The sequence below is a fragment of the Leptodactylus fuscus genome, chromosome 3 (genome assembly GCF_031893055.1).
Source record: "Leptodactylus fuscus isolate aLepFus1 chromosome 3, aLepFus1.hap2, whole genome shotgun sequence".
Taxonomy (NCBI): domain Eukaryota; kingdom Metazoa; phylum Chordata; class Amphibia; order Anura; family Leptodactylidae; genus Leptodactylus; species Leptodactylus fuscus.
Genome location: NC_134267.1, coordinates 231,471,415 through 231,486,040, shown reverse-complemented (window position 1 = coordinate 231,486,040; position 14,626 = coordinate 231,471,415). Strand labels below are relative to the sequence as shown.

At 44.8% G+C, this 14,626-nt stretch overlaps 6 non-coding genes across 6 annotated transcripts; 2 read left to right on the top strand and 4 right to left on the bottom strand.

Moving 5' to 3' along the window:
• Positions 1–72, bottom strand: TRNAA-CGC (transfer RNA alanine (anticodon CGC)). The gene has a single exon. It is a non-coding gene; the product is annotated as a tRNA-Ala (tRNA).
• A 671-nt stretch (positions 73–743) lies between these two features.
• Positions 744–815, top strand: TRNAA-UGC (transfer RNA alanine (anticodon UGC)). The gene has a single exon. It is a non-coding gene; the product is annotated as a tRNA-Ala (tRNA).
• Positions 816–3,432: 2,617 nt separating this feature from the next.
• TRNAA-CGC (transfer RNA alanine (anticodon CGC)) lies at positions 3,433–3,504 on the bottom strand. Its single transcript has one exon. It is a non-coding gene; the product is annotated as a tRNA-Ala (tRNA).
• A 3,785-nt stretch (positions 3,505–7,289) lies between these two features.
• On the bottom strand, positions 7,290–7,361 carry TRNAA-UGC (transfer RNA alanine (anticodon UGC)). The gene has a single exon. It is a non-coding gene; the product is annotated as a tRNA-Ala (tRNA).
• A 2,514-nt stretch (positions 7,362–9,875) lies between these two features.
• Positions 9,876–9,947, bottom strand: TRNAA-UGC (transfer RNA alanine (anticodon UGC)). Its single transcript has one exon. It is a non-coding gene; the product is annotated as a tRNA-Ala (tRNA).
• Positions 9,948–10,261: 314 nt separating this feature from the next.
• Positions 10,262–10,333, top strand: TRNAA-UGC (transfer RNA alanine (anticodon UGC)). The gene has a single exon. It is a non-coding gene; the product is annotated as a tRNA-Ala (tRNA).
• Positions 10,334–14,626: the final 4,293 nt, after the last annotated feature.

Sequence of the window (14,626 nt, the reverse complement as noted above, 5' to 3'; positions counted from 1 at the left end):
TGGAGATGCCGGGGATTGAACCCAGGGCCTCATACATGCGAAGCATGCACTCTACCACTGAGCTACATCCCCTAAAGGAAACCTCTGCAAATACTCCAATTCCTGAGACAATATACTACGTGTAGCCCTATTGTGCTGATACTACTGGATATCATTATGTGATTAGTAAAGTGGAAATATATAATAATAATAATACCGCCATATAGATATAATGTAGCCATACAGCGCCCACATACAGTACACCGAAATAACACTGTCGTACAAATAAATACTAAAAACATAGAGTGCATATAAAGGATACTGTCACACTGCGCAAAACAATAATACCACCATATAGTGCACACGGATAATACTCCCATACTATACACATTAGTAGTGCTACCACGCAGTACACGTAAAAAAAACACTTTCATGTAATTTTTTCAGAGACTATAATATTGATGTTCTGTCCTAAGAAAAGGTCATGAATATACAATGTTGTGGGGTCTGAGACCCTTTTTAACCCCCTATATGTTCTATGTGCACTATACCCCGTAGGTGCTGTGGGGGCTCAGTCAGTGTTTACTATGGGGCCCGGTCCTTGCTAGTTACAACCCCTGATAACAGACCTGAAATGTACACAGAATAGTACCAACATATATAAGTGCCATATACCTGCCCATAATAATAATAATACCAATGTAATACTGCCATATAGGTGGAATGTAGTCTCAGAAACAGGAGCGTTTTCTTACTCTTTATGAGGGGGTGTAGCTCAGTGGTAGAGCGCATGCTTTGCATGTATGAGGCACCGGGTTCAATCCCTGGCATCTCCATGTTTTGTCTTACATAATAATCACTAAGATAAGATGAATTTGCTCAATGCAGAAATATCCGGATGTGATCCAAGAAACTGTAATATCTGATAAACCAAATATCAAAATATCCTTCACACCATACACTATATTGTAGAGATATATGCAGAAAGTGTCCAGTAGGTGGCAGTCTGCTCATACACAGAAACACACAAGGATGAGATCAGCTTCTGTATGGACATATTGGGCACAGATCCTTGTAGACCAGGGCTCGGTGCAAGATGTCTGACACGTGATATTTTATACTGGATTTCCTTGTTACGTCTCCTCCTGTAACTTTCGATTAATTTATTCAATTATATTGGCGGTATTATTTTATAGATGTCACACTCAGTATCCGTCTTCAGATATATCTATATCTACATACACAGATCCATCATCTCCAAATACAAAAGGGCAGAAAAAAATTCTGTCTACATTTTAGGTCTGTAACCAGGGCCGCCGATAGGCCAGTACTACTGCTACTGGCGTCAGGGGCCCGGCCAAATTTAAAAATTGGGGGGGCCCGGGCCCCTTGGCGCCGGCAGCAGTCATTGTATGTCCTGCTTGTTTCAACTCAGATCTGCGTCTAGAGGATGCAGATCTGAGTTGAACACATACGCGGCTGAAGCGAGGAGCTGACCTGTGTCAGCTCCTCGCTTCGCCGCTGCCCGCCTCTCTCGCTGACACATGCGGCTGAAGCGAGCTGACCTGTGTCAGCTCCTCGCTTCAGCCGCATATGTGTCAGCGTCAGCGAGAGAGGCCGCAGCGGCGAAGCGAGGAGCTGACACAGGTGAGCTCGCTTCAGCAGCTGAAGCGAGGAGCTGACCTGTGTCAGCTCCTCACTTCGCCGCTGCCGCCAGCTACCCGGCAGTGTAGACGGGATGTGATGACATCACATCGCGTCTACAACTGTGCGCCAGTAAGAGAGAGGCGCGCAGAGAGCAGCGGGGGAACGAAGGAGAAGGTAAGTGTAATGTGGATTATGTGGAACGTGAAACTGGGGGCAGATGAAGGAGAGGACGGCATGACACTGGGGGCAGAGATGGGGGGACATGAATCTGGGGGCAGAGATGGAGAGGACGGCATGACACTGGGGGCAGAGATGGAGGGACATGAATCTGGGGGCAGAGATGGAGAGGACGGCATGACACTGGGGCAGAGATGGGGGGACATGAATCTGGGGGCAGAAATGGAGGGGACATGAATCTGGGGGCAGAGATGGAGGGACATGAATCTGTGGGCAGAAATGGAGGGGACATGAATCTGGGGGCAGAGATGGGGGGACATGAATCTGGGGGCAGAAATGGAGGGGACATGAATCTGGGGGCAGAGATGAGGGGACATGAATCTGGGGGCAGAGATGGAGGGGACATGAATCTGTGGGCAGATGAAGGGTGTATATGAAGCTGGGGGAGAGACGGAGGGGGGACATATAATTTACGGGTGACTAGGAGGATTATACAGTGTGCGGGCACATTAAAATTAATGAGTGGGCGGAGTCAACATAACAGTGGGTGGGGCTAAATTTCCCACGCCGCGCAAAGCGTGCCGCACATTTTATCCCTCTTTTGGTTCTTCAACAGTTGGGAGGTATGGGTACAGGGGGCAATGGAAAGATGTTAGAGGGTGGACGGGGGGGATTGTTGGGACATCAGGTGTGCTGCACTGCGGAGAGGGAACTGGGGCAATAATATATAATATATAAGTTTTTAGCTGGAGAATAATAATGATGTAGGCTGCTATGTTACTAGTATAGCAGCCTGTTTGGGGGTGGGACTTTCACTGTAAAGGAGTATTCACGTTGCGTTTTTGGCCTCCCTTGCCGGGATACGTTGGTAACCAGTCAAAATCAGCTACCCACTTATCCCTGCACGGAGAACTGCAGGCCCCCCTTTTTTTAATGGCCAGGGATAAGTTGACAGCTGATTTTGACTGGTTACCAACGTATCCCGGCAAGGGAGGCCAAAAACGCAATGTGAATAAGCCCTGAGGATTTATTAGGAGGCTCTTATAAATGGTGTTGGCTCTCTATAGGCGCTGTCACATGTAGCAGATTTTACCTGCAAATAGAATCTGATTAAGCCTTGTAATGCTGCTAAATAAAGGGAAATGTAATACAGAATGGGTATGTCGCAAAATAAGGTCGTTTTAAAATGGCAGGGTGGGGGGGGGGCAGACACTTAGGCTGTATGGGGCCCCAAAATTCCTGATGGCGGCCCTGTCTGTAACCATGGACGGAACTGGTAAAGACTGGGCCCAATAGAAAACATTGACATCATGTTGGGCAGACGGGGCCCCCTGGAGGGCTGAAGCAGAAGTGGAGGCAGCAGGGCTGTCAATGTTATATGGAGGAATATGAGGGACTCTATATAAATAAAAACGCCTGTTCATTATACCACAGGCAGTGTATTGTGCTGACTCTACTGCCCCCTAGTGTCCAGCACTGACTGTACTGGGGATTCGTAAATGCAGGATGACATTTTGATAGGGTTGAATCTGTCCTTTGTGTTACGTCCAGACAGACATCTTGTGGATTCCTGCACATTTATCAGTTTTATGGATCTTTGATGTTATTGTAGTTGTTTATCCCAAAACATGGAGATGCCGGGGATTGAACCCGGGGCCTCATACATGCGAAGCATGCGCTCTACCACTGAGCTACATCCCCTATAGGAAACCTCTATAAATACTCCAATTCCTGAGACAATATACTACGTGTAGCCCTATTGTGCTGATACTACTGGATATCATTATGTGATTAGTAAAGTGGAAATATATAATACTAGCTGGTACCTGTGACTTCGTCTGCGGTGATTGTAGCAGTGGGTATATACAGGCGCGGGTAAGGTTTTCGTACTGTGTATAAGGTATGGGATATGAAATGTAACTTTGTATCTTGTTTTTGCTGTAATTCTGAGAATACGTGAGACTTTTGTGTTGAAGTTAATTTGTATTTCAGCCGCTATACGGTGTTGTTATAAACTGTACATAGTGTCTTTGGGACACTATGACACTATGATACTATGTACAGTTTATAACAACACCGTATAGCGGCTGAAATACAAATTAACTTCAACACAAAAGTCTCACGTATTCTCAGAATTACAGCAACAACAAGATACAAAGTTACATTTCATATCCCATACCTTATACACAGTACGAAAACCTTACCCGCACCTGTATATACCCACTTCTACAATCACCGCAGACGAAGTCACGGGTACCAGGTATTTCAGGTTAATATATTTCGAATTAGACATTGTATGATTTGTTATTTTCCGCCAGTACATGTAAGTTTTGGGCACAGGATACTCTTGAGAAAGCAACATAAAGTCTGTCCCTGTGCATGACAGTTTAGTAACTCCATGCGCCTCTTATTAATAGCAATTAACCCCATCATGTTCCTTACTTTAACACTTGTATAAGAGTTACTGATATGTGAGAGACTTGGAGGTAATAATTAAGTATCTTCATTACTGAGGTCTTTTATTAGTACCTCCATATGTCTCACATATTAGTAACCTTTATATGAGTCACACAGGCAGGGCCGCCGATAGGGCAGTACTACTGGTACTGGCGTCAGGGGCCCGGCCAAATTGAAAAATGGGGGGGGCCCAGTTTTGGCCCGCCACCGTGTGCCGCCCCCCTGGCGCCCGTAGCAGTCATTGTGTATGTCCTATTTCAACTCAGATCTGCATCCAGAGGACGCAGATCTGAGTTGAAGACATACGCGGCTGAAGCAAGGAGCTGACACAGGTCAGCTCCTCGCTTCGCCGCTGCGTGCCTCTCTCGCTGACACACATGCGGCTGAAGCGAGGAGCTGACCTGTGTCAGCTCCTCGCTTCGCCGTCGCCGCTGCTACTGGCTTGTAGACGCGATGTGATCACATCGCGTCTAAAAGCCAGTAGCCGGTGGCAGCAGCGAAGCGAGGAGCTGACACAGGTCAGCTCCTCTCTTCAGCCATCGCATCTACAATCCAGTAGCCGGCGGTGAAGCGAGGAGCTGACACAGGTCAGCTCCTTGCTTCGCCGCTGCGCGCCTCTCTCGCTGTCACATATGCGGCTGAAGCGAGGAGCTGACCTGTGTCAGCTCCTCGCTTCTCCGCCTCCGCTACTGGCTTGTAGACGCGATGTGATGACGTCACATCGCATCTATAACTGTGTGCCAGTGAGAGAGAGGCACGCAGAGAGCTGCGAGGGAACGAAGGAGAAGGTAAGTCAGTCAGTGTAATGTGGAACGTGAAACTGGGGGCAGAGAGAGGACGGCATGACACTGGGGGCAGAGATGGAGAGGACATGAATATGGGGGCAGAGATGGAGAGGACGACATGACAATGGGGGCAGAGATGGAGGGGACATGAATATGGGGGCAGAGATGGAGAGGACGACATGACAATGGGGGCAGAGATGGAGGGGACATGAATATGGGGGCAGAGATGGAGAGGACGACATGACAATGGGGGCAGAGATGGAGGGACATGAATATGGGGGCAGAGATGGAGGGGACATGAATATGGGGGCAGAGATGGAGAGGACGGCATGACAATGGGGGCAGAGATGGAGGGGACATGAAACTGGGGGCAGAGATGGAGGGGACATGAAACTGGGGGCAGAGATGTAGGGGACATGAATCTGGGGGCAGAGATGGAGGGCATGAATCTGGGGGCAGAGATGGAGGGGACATGAAACTGGGGGCAGAAATGGATGGGCGGACATGAATCTGGGGGCAGAGATTGGGTGGGAGACATGAAACTGGGTGCAGATGAAGGGTGTACATGAAGCTGGGGGAGAGATAGAGGGGGGACATATAATGTACGGGTGACTGTAGGAGCATTATACTGTGTGCGGGCACATGAAAAATTAATGAGAATGTGTGGAGTCAACATAACGGTGGGTGGGGCTAAATTTACCGCGGCGCACATTTTGTCCCTCTTTTGGTTCTTCAAAAGTTGGGAGGTATGGGTACAGGGGGTAGTGGAAAGATGTTAGAAGGTGGATGGGGGGGGGAAGGGGGATTGTTGGGGCATCGGGTGTGCGGCACTGCGGAGAGGGAACTGGGGCCTGATTAAGCCTTGTAAAGCTGCTAAATAAAGGTAAATGTAATACAGAATTGGTATGTCGCAAAATAAAGTAGTTTTAAAATGGCGGCAGCGGGGGGGGGGGGGGGGGCAGACACTTAGGCTGTATGGGGCCCCAAAATTCCTGATGGCGGCCCTGCACACAGGGGTTAATATGAGGGACATGATGGGGTTTATTCCTATTTATATGAGGCACACAGGGGTTAATATGAGGAACATGATGGGGGTTATTCCTATTAATATGAGGCACATGGAGTTACTAAGACTAAACTAATAACCCCAAATGCCTGACATTAATGAGAATAGTAATCCTATGTACCTGTGTGTTTTTTACTTTCAGTTTGCTAGCACCTTCCTCTCCTCCTCAGGAAATGTTTGCAGGGTGCAGACGGCAGGAGCTATCACTATAGCAGGCAGAGACTTGAGCAATTAAGCTCCACCCCCTGGGTTTCCTGCACCCCTCTCAAAGGGGAGTGTCCTTATGCCTCAGCTCTAGCAGAGCACTGAAGGGACACTCGGACTTCATTTAACTCTTGCAGGTCCTGTGCTGCTGGTGTGCCAGTGAAATATGGCAGGAGTGCCACTCTTGGCACGTGTGCCAGGGGTTGCTGACCTCTGCTGTAGGGGGTAATATTAATTTTGTGGCTAGCTATGGTCCAAAGTGTGTGAGATTGCAGAGATAGTGATGTGAGTTTGGGTTTTGTGGGGGTCCTGGGAAAAACATATGTGCGCTATTGTGACGAAAAGTAGCCTATTGCGCAATCGAGTGTAGTGACTATGTTTGTGGAAAATTTCAGCCAAATCGGTGGAGCGGGTTTTGCGTGATTGAGGAACAAACATGTAGCTGAGGCTGAACAGTGTCAGGACGTTGTTGACAGCAACGTGGTATGCAACGCACAGGGCCCCCTGGAGGGCTGAAGTGTAAGCGAATGATAGATACCACGACTATTTTTCCCAGATGGGGGCAGTCTAGTCCGCGCAATACATGTACAGGAATACATTGCCGGTGACGCTGCAGCATCTGGTGACTTCACATCCTACCACCAACGTGGTATGCCAGAAATCCAGTATAAATTGTCATGTGCCCGACATCTTGCGCCTCCTGTCACTGTGGAGCCGAGCCCTGGTCTACAAGGATCCGTATCCAATATGTCCTTACAAGCTGAAGTGCGTACATGGATGTTTTTGTGTTTGAGTTGACTGCCCCCTACTGTCCACCATGCGCTTATGTTTCCACATTATATGATGGTGAACGATACAATCTTTTTATTTTTAAGCTTATTTTTTGACACAATCCAGTTGTTTGAGGATCATCCAGACACCTGAGCTCTGAAATGTAGTATCTTCATGGTATTTAGATAAACCTGTACAAAACATGGAGATGCCGGGGATTGAACCCATGGCTTCATACATGCAAAGCATGCGCTCTACCACTGAGCTACATCCCCTATAGAAGGTACAATAGTCTATATGGGGTTCACAAGGACACTAACAGCTCAGTGACATGTACAGCAGTTCCGTTTTGCACATTTCCGGTCTGGACGAAACCGCTACATAGATAAAATGTAGCCATACAGCGCCCACGTACATTACACCTAAATAACACTGTTGGAGAAATAATTACTAAAAACATAGAGTGCATATAAATGATACTGTCACACTGTGCAAAACAATAATACCACCATATAGTGCACACGGATAAAACTCCCATACTATACACATTAGTAGTGCACGTAAAAAACACTTTCATGTCATTTTTTCAGAGAATATAATATTGATGTTCTGTCCTAAGAAAAGGTCATCAGTATACAATGTTTTGGGGTCTGAGACCCTTTTTAACTCCCTATACGAGGGGTGATCCAAAAGTAATGATCATCAATAATAAATACAATGAATATAGTAAAAACAATAATGTATTTTTCTACATAGTCTCCTAACAAGTCTATACATTTAGTACATCTCTTTTCTAAACTTAGAATTCCCTTAGAAAAAAAATTCTTGAACTTGACCCTAAAAAAATCCCAAACAGTGGTTATCACGTCGCTATCATCATCAAACTTCTTGCCCCGTGTTCCTTGAGCCGAGGAAGGAGAAAGAAGTCACTGGGGGCTAGATCTGGCGAATGGGGAAGTGTTCCACGAGTTCAATGCCTGCTTCTTGGACGGCAGCCACGGCTTTGTGAGCCGGCGCGTTGTCTTGGTGAATCAGCACTCCAGCCCGCAGTTTGCCGCGCCTTTTCTCCTTGATAGCCTCCCGCAATCTTCTTATTTGTTCTGTGTAGTAGGAGCCTGTAATAGTGGCTCCCTTCTCCAAATAGTCCACCATAATAATTCCTTCAGCGTCCCAATAACCTTCCCTGCTGAGCCTGACACTTCTTGAATTTCTTCAGCGTCGGTTCGTCGGCTCGTTTCCATGTCATCGATTGTTGTTTAGTTTCGGGATCAAAGTGGTGGATCCAGGTCTCGTCCATGGTCACAAAACGTGACAAAAATCTCCTGGTCTCATTGGAACTTTTTGAGATTTGCTCTTGAAATGTCGACTCGTTTCTTCTTTTGCTCGTCGATTAACATTCTCGGCACCCAACGTGCGGAGACCTTTCTCATATGCAATTCGTTCGCAAGGATTCTTTGAATACTGCCATATGAGATCCCTGTGACCTCAGCTACATGCCTGATAGTCACTCTTCCATCTGCCAATACAACTTCTTCAACTTTTTTCACGTTATCTTCAGTGAGGGACGTGGATGGGCGTCCTTCACGATGTTCATCTTCTGTCGATGTTCTTCCCAGCTTAAACTCCTTGGCCAAGCGTGCAACTGTGGAATATGGAGAAGAAGAGTCCCCCAAATGTTTCCACCAAGTCGCTGTGTATGTCTCTGGTAGACATTTTTTTCAAGCAGAGGTATTTGATGACAGCTCTGATTTCATTTTTTTCCATTCTGATGTTCACTCCTTGGCAGTTCGTATTGAAATGAATGTAGCTCCCGGGAATCGTGGCCTATTTAAGTGATTTTTTCCCCCTGAACTAGAGGGTACATAAGCGAGTAGAGGACATTTTATTTTTATTTTTGTGTGCACTAGAAATAATCAATTATCATTACTTTTCGATCACCCCCTATATGTTCTATATGCACTATACCCCGTAGGTGCTGTGGGGGCCCAGTCACTGTTTACTATGGGGCCCGGTCTTTGCTAGTTACAACCCCTGATAACAGACCTGAAATGTAGACAGAAGTTTTTTTGATCTTTTGTATTTGTAGATCCTGGATTTGTGTATGTAGCTATAGATATATCTAAAGACGGATACTGAGTGTGACATCTATACCGCCAGACAGTTCACCTATACCACCGTATCATATCCAGGGCACTCATACTGACAGTGGGATGTGAAGGCTCCAGTGTAACTGTTTATTAGCTTTCTTTCTATATATAGGCTCCTATAGTTGAGCTGGAAACCACAATGACATAGGATGGCGCTATAGAAATAAGGAGGACTATTTATTACATCACTGCTGATGTATTTCTATACATGTATTGTGTTAGTTACACCTAGTGGTCACTATCAAAATAGGATTCTATAAAATAATACCGCCAATATAATAGAATAAAAAAGCCGAAAGTTACAGGAGGAGACGTAACAAGGAAATCCAATATAAATTGTCATGTGCCCGACATCTTGCGCCTCCTGTCACTGTGGAGCCGGGCCCTGGTCTACAAGGATCCGTATCCAATATGTCCTTACAAGATGAAGTGCGTACATGGATGTTTTTGTGTTTGAGTTGACTGCCCCCTACTGTCCACCATGCGCTTATGTTTCCACATTATATGATGGTGAACGATACAATGTTTTTTTTTATTTTGAAGCTTATTTTTTGACAGAATCCAGTCGTTTGAGGATCATCCGGACACCTGAGCTCTGAAATTTAGCATCTGTATTGTATTTAGATAAACCTGTACAAAACATGGAGATGCCGGGGATTGAACCTGGGGCCTCATACATGCAAAGCATGCGCTCTACCACTGAGCTACATCCCCTATAGAAGGATTACATTAATGCTCAATTCTGAGATGAAACAACACGTTCCATTGAGCCCCTGTACTGAGGGGAAATAACTGAGGGAAGTATTAGGCCCTATATAGTTACCGGTCCCTGTCCCTGCCACCTTTGCTTACATTTCAGTCCTCTAGGGGGCCCCATACATCTCATATCATGTAGCTGAGGCTGAACAGTGTCAGCAACGTGATCCGCATCGTACAGGGCCCCCTGGAGGGCTGAAGTGTAAGCGAATGATAGATACCAAGACTATTTTTCTCAGATGTGTTGGGGGCATTAGTATGGATATACTATAGGGGATGTAGCTCAGTGGTAGAGCGCATGCTTTGCATGTATGAGGCCCTGGGTTCAATCCCCGGCATCTCAAATTTTTGAGAAAAACAACTACAAATATGCAACAGATATAGACTTATTGTATTATACTGTGTTGGAGGAACTTACAGCTTCCGGACACTAGATGGCGATGTTATTATTGTTATGTGCTGAATACATGTAATGATAAACTATGGAGACTTGTCTATATCTCAAAATGCTGCATATCTATGGTTAGGTCCTTTCCAGTGTATTCCTTGTATATTGCTGTATAGAGATGATGTATGTTACCTCATGTTCTGATAAGTAAACTGAAGATTAACCCATATAATCTACTCTGAATCTTTCTTCTGTGACTGCACTCTGCAACAGGTTATGGGCCCAGGCACAGACACAGGCCCAGGCACCCAGACAACCTAGACACCCCAGGACCCAGACATCCCAGGCACCCCAGCAACCAGACCCAGCAACCAGGCAGAGAAGAGAAGAGGACTCTGTGAATGCAAAAGAATTCTCCAGAACAAGTCTCTACAACCAAGTAAGATAAGTTAAAGATGAGCAGCAGCTCAGAGGTCAGACTTACAGTAGCTAAGCTGAACAATGAGAACTATCAGTTATGGAAGTTCAAAGTGGAGATGTTGTTGTCTAAGGATGATTTATGGGAGGTAATCACCACAGATAGACCCAATGAGAATGATCAGACATGGGAGAAGAAAAACAGACAAGCTAGAGCTACAATCAGCTTATTAGTGGAGGATGATCAGCTCATTCACATAAGAAATGAGAATACAGCAATGGGAATGTGGCAAGCTTTGAGGAAGTTACATGAAAGATCCAGCTTAAATCACAAGTTATTTCTGCTACGGAAACTGTACAAGATGAGATTAAGTGCAGAGAGAGACATGCATGAGCACATAAACGCCATGATGGAAGTGATAACACAGCTGAGATCTATTGGTGAAGATATTCAGGAAAGTCATATAGCAGCGATATTATTATGCAGCTTACCAGATTCGTATACTGCTCTAATAAACACTCTAGAAACAAGACCTGAAGCAGAGATTACTCTAGAGTTTGTAAAGACCAGACTCATAGATGAATACCAGAGAAGGAAAGAGCAAACCAAAGAATCCACAGAAGAGGTTAGTGGGAATGCTCTTAAAGTTACAGATAAAAAGCGCCACAAGACAGAAACAAGAGAGTGTTTCAGATGTAAGAAAAAGGGTCATTTAAAGAAAGATTGTTCTATATGGAAAGCAGAACAACAAAAATTACAACAGAGAGACAGTAAACAGAAAGTGAAAAGCTCCATTTCTAACTCACATGCAGATCACTGCAACGGTACGTTTAAAGCAGCTGATAAAAAGTCATCATCATCATCAAGTTGGTTTATTGACTCAGGAGCAACAAGTCACATGACAAGTAATAGAAGTTTCTTTACTGAGCTTGATTTAGATAAGAAGGAAGCCATTTATCTTGCAGATGGGAGCAGAATAACAGCAGAAGGTATTGGACAAGGAATGTTGATCTGTTCTGATAAATCTGGAAATAATGTAAAAGTCCTAGTAAAGGATGTATTGTATGTTCCAGGACTAGAAGGAGGATTATTATCCGTAAAACGTCTAAGGGTGCATTCACACTGAGTAAACGCTAGCTTATTCTGAACGTAAAACACGTTCAGAATAAGCGGCGTCTAAAGCAGCTCCATTCATTTCTATGGGAGCGGGGATACGAGCGCTCCCCATAGAAATGAATGGGCTGCTTCTTTCACTCCGTGCAGTCCCATTGAAGTGAATGGGAAGTGCCGGCGTGTACGCTCCGGCATGAGCAGAGCTTGCCGTATACGCCGGCACTCCCCATTCACTTCAATGGGACTGCACGGAGTGAAAGAAGCAGCCCATTCATTTCTATGGGGAGCGCTCGTATCCCCGCTCCCATAGAAATGAATGGAGCTGCTTTAGACGCCGCTTATTCTGAACGTGTTTTACGTTCAGAATAAGCTAGCGTTTACTCAGTGTGAATGCACCCTAACAGCTAAAGGACTTACTGTAAAATTCAAAGATGATAAGTGTACAATCCTAGCAGGAGACAAGGTTATAGTCAGTGTAACTGCAGGAGAACAATTATATCATCTAGACACAGTACAGGAACAGGTGAAGTTATGTACACATGATAAACACAAGAATTGTATTCATGTATGGCATAGACGTCTAGGACACCGACATCCTGAAAGTATAATGGCATTACAGAAGAAACATCTGACAAAAGATCTATTAATATCTAATTGCTCAATGACCATGAAGTGTGAATGTTGTATAAAATCAAAAGCTACAAGAGTGTCAATGTCTAAAGAAAGTGAAACAAGAAGCAAAAGACTACTTGACTTGGTACATACTGACGTATGTGGACCCATGAAAGTGACCACATCAGGAGGTAATAGATACATGGTGACTTTCATAGATGACTATTCAAGATACACAGTCACGTACTTGATAAAGAACAAAAGTGAAGTTTTCAGTAAATTACAAGACTATGTGACAAAGTCGAGTAACAAGTTTCGAAGGAAGCCAATCATCATTAGAAGTGACAATGGAGGTGAATTTACAGGACACCAAATAGAAAACTACTTAAAACAGAATGGAATAGAGCATCAAAAGACTGTTCCATACACACCCGAGCAGAATGGGGTAGCAGAAAGGAAAAACAGAACTTTGACTGAAATGATAAGATGTATGCTGACAGATTCCAAACTACCAGAGTAGTGTAACAGACCCACTTCTCGTCAAACTAAAAAGTGACAGGTGCCCCGCCCCTTTTTTGATGTAACCACGCCCCTTTTATTATATGACCACGCCCCCTTTTATATGATTATTTTGACGTCACTACGGCCATTTTATAATTAAACCCCCCCCTTTATTAATATGATGCTCCGCCCCTTTTTATATAAGCTCTCCTTTTGCGCTGGCATAAATGATATTTCTTTGATAGAAAGGAATATCATTCATTTCAGCGCAAAAGTGTCCGCCCCCCCCCCCCCCTTTTATATATGCTTCTCCTTTTGCACTGGCATGAATGATATTTCTTTAATATTAAAGGAATATCACTCAGTCCATTGCAAAAGTGTCTATAGTTTTATTTAAGATAAATAATATACCTATTTATTGTTGATGTAACCAGCTATGTACTTCAGCACCGCTGCGTGGCGTCATGAGTCAAGCTCCTACACATCCACCCCAGAAGACGGCAAGACATATTGTGACATGGCCGTACAAAGTTCCCCTAATACAACTATGGACCGTGCTTCTGCGCAAGCGTGAAGCGCAAAAACATGTCTTGACATGTAGAGGACCTGGCCACAATGAGCGATTGGCATGACCGCACATGGCTTTTCAGCAGAACTTATGGTACATTCTGCGTACGAGCAAAAACCACAAACACACAGCATTTATTTTAAAAAATATAGAATAATTTTATTCAGAATACCAAAAAACACATGAAATATTATTATTACAATGTTAACCACGCCTGCTGTAATAGTGGAAAAGTTCTCACTTTAGGTAATAAAGTCGCATGGGGCAGTCCCGAGGCTGTGGGTGATGAGGGAAAAATGTGGGTTCTGGACCGAGGTAGTTCTGAAGTTGAGGGATGAGTCAAATTCATTTTTAAACGGTCCAGATTTTCCCTTCTGGTCGGATTACCCACTACACTGGAGGGTATATTTAATTCGGCCATCGAGCTAAAAAATACGTCCCAGCCGGGAGGCGTATTCTTTTTCACCAAGCTGTGACTCTGCGTGGCGTGTTTAATGAGATCCAACATATTAGATCCGGGGATCGGTTCCCCTCTGTAAATAAATTCACCTTTGTCATTCCAGGCTGTGACATCTGATTTCTGATCCATTTTGCTCAGTATAATTTCTGCGCTCCTTTTAAAGCGCGGGCTGACACTGTCCACAATTTCACGGATTGAAGCATTTTTATCAGGTAGTGTATTTGACAATTGCTGGTGGTCGGTGAGAGGAGGCGCAATAAGGTTCAAACTAGATAACTCGGTCGTCTCCTGTTTTACAAGATTCAAGTACCTCGCTAGCACCTCTGTGTATCTCTTAATTTTCACATCATCAGGGAGATCTCTACGCTGTAAAATGTTGTTAAGCTCCTCCTCAAGAGTATGCAGGGTATTTTGGCGCATAGTGGGTGCTGGTGTAATAGTCTGTTTTAGTTTGTTAAGTTCACTTTTAGGAACCAGGTACATTTTCTCTGCGTGTTCCATTACTTATTAGCAATAAGTCCAGCTATTAGCGGTATAGCAAAACTCAGCAGAGGTCCTATAAATCCGCCGCACTGGT